At 48.2% G+C, this 5,580-nt stretch overlaps 1 pseudogene; it reads right to left on the reverse strand.

The window, feature by feature from the left end:
* Positions 1-1,439: 1,439 nt before the first annotated feature.
* On the reverse strand, positions 1,440-3,288 carry LOC128597264 (ornithine decarboxylase-like; annotated as a pseudogene).
* Positions 3,289-5,580: the final 2,292 nt, after the last annotated feature.

The following is a 5,580-nucleotide window of genomic DNA, read 5'->3' on the forward strand; positions in this document are numbered from 1 at the left end:
GCATGTGTGAACCAGTTACTCTATTTTTTTTTTTTTTTTTTTTTTGTAGAGACAGACTCTCACTTTATGGCCCTGGGTAGAGTGCCGTGGCATCACACAGCTCACAGCAACCTCCAACTCCTGGGCTTAAGTGATTCTCTTGCCTCAGTCTCCCGAGTAGCTGGGACTACAGGTGCCCACCACAATGCCCGGCTATTTTTTTGGTTGCAATTCAGCCGGGGCTGCTGGGTTTGAGCCCACCACCCTTGGTATATGGGGCTGGCGCCTTACTGACTGAGCCACAGGTGCTGCCCTGAACCAGTTACTCCTACATTCATCAACCCTACCACAGCCACAGGGTTAGCAACTTACATCCTATTTTTTTTTTTTTTTTTGAGACAGAGTCTCACTTGATCATCCTCGGTAGAGTACTATGGTGTCACAGCTCACAGCAACCTCCAACTCTTGGGCTCGAGTGATTCTCTTGCCTCAGCCTCACAAGTAGCTGGGATTACAGGTGCCTGCCACAGCACCCAGCTATTTTTAGAGACAGGGTGTTCCTCTGGCTCAGGCTGGTCTGTGAGGTCAGATAATCTACCCACCTCAGCCTCCCAAATGCTAGGATTATAGTCATGAGCCACGGTGCCTGACTCTAGCAGCTTACACTTGCAGTGGCTGGCTGTTGCCAGAGCAGACAGTGAAGACTTTGTCCTCCAAAAATTTAAGGTGTGTGTTTAAGTTTGATGGTCCCTTGAGGGGCTGACACAGACACTCTCCTTGGTTTCAACTCTCTCAGCAGCAGCAACTGTTGGAAGATTTAAAGAGACAGGAACTCTCCTCCTGCTTTTTAGAACTAGATATACAGAAATAGCAAAAGAGAAAGTTCGGTGACCACGTACAATAAAGATTATGCACTTTGCCAAAATCATTAAGAAAAGTCACAAATGGCCTCATCCCTCAATAAGCAAAAATTAGCAAGCTTCAAGAAGTGGTAAAACCAGAGTTAGCACAGTATAACACTCAGAATGCCCAGTTGTGAACAAAAGGTTATAAAGCATACAAAGAAATAGGGAAGTATGGTCCATTCACAAAAAAAGGAATTTGATGCCAGGCACACTGAGCTGTATAGTTGTCTATATACAGACACCTTTTCAAATTACCTCAAGTCATTTGGATTTATTTATTTTTTTACAGAAGTCTAGTTCATGTTCTAAGTACACAATATTTCTTCTGTGTATAGATGTGTTTGCCTTTCCTTTTCCAATGTGTAAACATGCTTTTTTTTTTTTTATCTTGCCTTATTGCCATTAGCTAAAGCTTCCAAGCACAACACCCGGCTATTTTTTGGTTGCAGTTGTCATTGTTGTTTAGCAGCCCTGGGCCGGACTTGAACCTACCAGCTTCGGTGTATGTGGCTGGCGCCCTACTTACTGAGCTACAGGCACCAAACCAGAAATATCTTTTTTTTTTTTATTTCAAGATATTTTATTCTCTTTTCTTTTTTTGGTTTTTTTTTTGGCCAGGGCTAGGTTTGAACCCGCCACCTCTGGCATATGGGACTGGCGCCCTACTCCTTGAGCCACAGGCACCACCCTCAAGATACTTTATTCTTAAAACAGGTCACAACACTAAGCTTTTGGCCCATTCTGCCACTGTACAAGCTACAAATGCTTGCTGAGCAGCGGAGGGGTGCTCTTTCATAGCATGTCTGAAAAGTGAATAAAAATTCATATAAAACAAATATTCAAATAGTTTCCATAGGAACACAGATAAGTGTGACCCCATCTCCTAATCTTACATATCGCTGCATCAGTGCCAACCCCACTCTTGCAAAGACATTTCAGAACTAGCAATAATTAAGTTAAATGGTCCCCCCAAATCCCTTAATTCAAGCTAAACTCGCAGTTAACAGCTACAGAATGATATCTACACATTAATACTGGCTGAAGCACAAGTTGCTGGATGACGTTTCATTCCACTTTCCCAAGCACAAGACACAGGCAGAGTGCCAGCATCCTGTTCTTCTACTTCAGGTAGGGAGTCGGGGTTCTGGATTTGTTGCACCAGTTGCCACGTCGGTCCTAACATCACATGGTAGATAGTCAGCCTCTGGAATCCATTGAAAGTAGTAGCAGCAGCTACAATGTAAGCACCCATATTTTCAAAGAGCATCCAGTCGCCCACATGCATTTCTGGCAGGTCACAGCGCTCGACAATCCGGTCAAGGCCATCACATGTTGGTCCCCATAGGCTGGATGAATAATACTTCTCATCTGGTTTAGGTCTCTTTTGCAGAAGAGGCTTTACATGAGCATGATCATAAAGGATGCAATTAAACTATCCGTATACTCCATCATTCACGTAATACACAAAGGTTTGTTCACAGGACTCACCTTCATCATCAGAGCCTGTTCTTTTAATATAAGTTTTTTGGCAATGATATTAACTGCAAGTGTGAAAGCTGATGCAACATAATATCTGCCTGGCTCAGCTATTATTCTCACTCCAGAGTCTGATGGAAAGTACTTGTCCAATGCTGGGTTGATTACACCAGTGATCTCTTCAAATTTAAGCTTCACATCCTCAGATCCAGGAAAGCCACCGCCAATATCAAGCAAGTACATGCTGAAACCAACCTCAGCTCCCATGTCAAAGACACAGCGGGCATCAGAGATTGCCTGCACTAAGGTCTCAGGGTCAGTACAGCCACTTCCTACATGGAAGCTAACACCAATGACATCAATATTTAGCTCTTTTACCCGTTCCAAAAGAAGTCTGCTGGTTTTGAGTGTGGCACCAAATTTAACACTGAGTCGACAGACTGCTTTGGAATCATCAGTAGCAATCCGCAAAACCAATTTGGCCTTTGGCTGTGCTCTGGCAACTTTCATCAACTCAACTTCATTGTCAAAAGTCATCATCTGGACTCCATTATTGGCAGCGTACTTAATTTGAGACACTTGTTTACAAGGATTTGCATAGATAATCCTCTCTGGAGACATTCCGAGACTTTGCACCAATTGTATTTCAGTCTTGCTAGCACAGTCAAATCCTGTCCCAATGGCAGCAAGGGTCTTCACAATGGCTCTACTGTCATTACATTTGACTGCATAAAAGGGAGTGACACGAGGAAGAGCTTTTAGCCATCTTCGGTGTTTCTTCAGAACATCTCCGAGGTCTGCTACATAGACGGCATCCTTATCATCAGAAGAGGAATCTTCATTGATTTTTTTGGTCCAGAATGTCCTTGGCAGTAAAACCTTCACCAAGCAAGTGGCAGTCAAACTCTTCATTACTAATGTTGTTCATGGTTTCTTGATGTTTCTTAGAAAAACTAAGAGATGGAATTTAAAAAGAAATACTTCTAGCTTCTCACAAAGGCAATTCTCCAGGAATTCTGAATCCCACTGCGTGTGTCCTCCGAGCAACAGTGGAAAAGTTAGGGAGACAACGCAGAGGAGTAGGTTCGTCCTTCCGGAGGCGAGCGCAAGCGGCGGTGCCAGTGCCGGGGCTCCGGCAGGGCTCCGGGTCGCCCAGGGCTCTCCTGCACCTGCTGTTTGCCTGGAGCTCGGGTTTGAAAGCAAATAGCGGTTGAAGGCTCGCGGGGGCCTTCTCAACGGCTTCCGGCCCAGCGCCTGGTTCAACCCTCCGCTGACGAGGGCCAAGAGGGTGTCTGCAGGACCCTCCAGCTGGGGAGCTGGGACAGGACGCGGACCAGTATCCCCACTCCGGAGAGGACCACAGGCCCGGGGAAGGCTGCGCGCTCAAGTCGCAGCCCAACTCCGCGACCACGTGTCCCTGGCAGGCGGCCCCGGCGCACCGTACACGTGCCCGGAGCCCATCTGCCTCCCTCCCTCCCACGGCCCGGCCTCTCACCTCAGAGCATCCGGGCGCCGCAGGCCAGCCCCATGCAGAAGCCAGGAAGCCGCCGCCCGCGCAGAGCCGGAGCCGGAGCCGCAGGAGCGCTCGGCCGCCCCCACCGCACCCGTCAGCGCCTGGCTCCCGCCTGCCGGAGACGCCGGCCCGAGGTGGCCCCGGAGCAGCTGGCAGAGGGGTGGCCGGGGCGGCGACTTCAGGGACTGACCCAGAAAGTTCTTGATATAACATCCAATGAGGATTACTGGAAATAATACAAGGGATCAAAATGGGACATTATCACATTCTCGTTTAAATCATTGATACAATTAACTTTGTTGATGAGTTTGCACTGCTGACCACTGTGCCATATTGCTTGGCAACCCCGACTTCACTTCTGAGCCCCATGTCTGGGGTTCCCATGGTCCCTCACACCTACTATGACTTTTTTTTTTTGCAGTTTTTCCGCTGGGGCTGGGTTTGAACCCACCACCTCCAGCATATGGGGCCAGCGCCTTACTCCTTTGAGCCACAGGCACTACCCTCCCTACTATGACTCTTAACTGGCCCATAGTGCCTTGCCAATACTTGGTACTTCTCTCTGGTCCTCTTCTCAGGGACATCCCTCTTCCTAGGACAGACAGAGGCTTGGGCCTTCTCCTAAATGCTTCTCTCACTCCACTGTCCCCAAGGCCCAGCAGCCCCAAAGACTTCACTAGGCCCCTTAAGCATCCCTTCCTCCTGCCCCCCTCCTCTCCTCTCTACACCAGGCTTTGTCCCTACTCACTGCCTCCCTGGGATCTCTTCCTCCAAGCCTGAGCCATCCTCCACAGGGGGCTGGGGACATCTTTCTATATCTAATGCCATCCTTCAGTCAACCCTCTGGGCTCTGAGTGTTCCCTTGGTCATGGCCAAGCTTCACTCCTTAACCTCAATGGCCTTGCCTGCTCTGGAGCATGGCAGTATCGTTATGGAGAGGCTGGTCCAGCTGTCTACCCTAAGTGGCAGAGTAGTGGGGGAGAATGGTTAGGGAACCCCCAGAGTTATGTCACTCTAGACCCCTGGGGAGGGGCTGCAGTTTAGACTATCAGGTAGAGGGGGAGTGGAGTATGGAAGCCACATTTGCTTTTTGCCTGTCCAGTCTCCTTTACCCCTTCCTGACAGCACATTTTTTCTAGAAGAACTGGTGTGCCCAATACATTCACAAGAGATTAGGGTGAGTTTGACTCTACCCTCAGTTCCAGGAGTGGGCTCTGATCCACTTAAACTAATCAAGGTTCCTGTCCCTCTGGCAGTTGATGGGTAGGGAGGTAATCTTGTGATCTAAATCCATCCAATCAGTGCCTGGCAGTATTTTAAGCCGGCAGTGTTGGAACCCAGCCCCTTCTTTCTCTGGACAATAGGATATGTGGATGTGCAGCCTCAGGGCCATCCTGAGACCAGAGACCACAAAGGGGAAGGCAGAGCAGGGAAAGCTACAGAAAAATGCAGCCAGAATCCATGGACATTCAAGGACTTCTGAATCAAAATGTACCTGGAGTCTATATTAACAAAGCCCATAAATTATTTCCATGTAGACTACTTGAAATTTTAGCTACTTACAACTAAAGTAAAGTTGTGAGCCAAGTAACTCACCTTGGCTCGGCACCCGTAGTTCAGTGGTTAGGGCGCCGGCCACATACACTGAGGTTGGCAGGTTCAAACCTGGCCCAGGCCTTCTAAAAAAAACAGCAATGACAACTGCAA

Source organism: Nycticebus coucang, chromosome 10, assembly GCF_027406575.1.
Source record: "Nycticebus coucang isolate mNycCou1 chromosome 10, mNycCou1.pri, whole genome shotgun sequence".
In the NCBI taxonomy this organism is placed as follows: domain Eukaryota; kingdom Metazoa; phylum Chordata; class Mammalia; order Primates; family Lorisidae; genus Nycticebus; species Nycticebus coucang.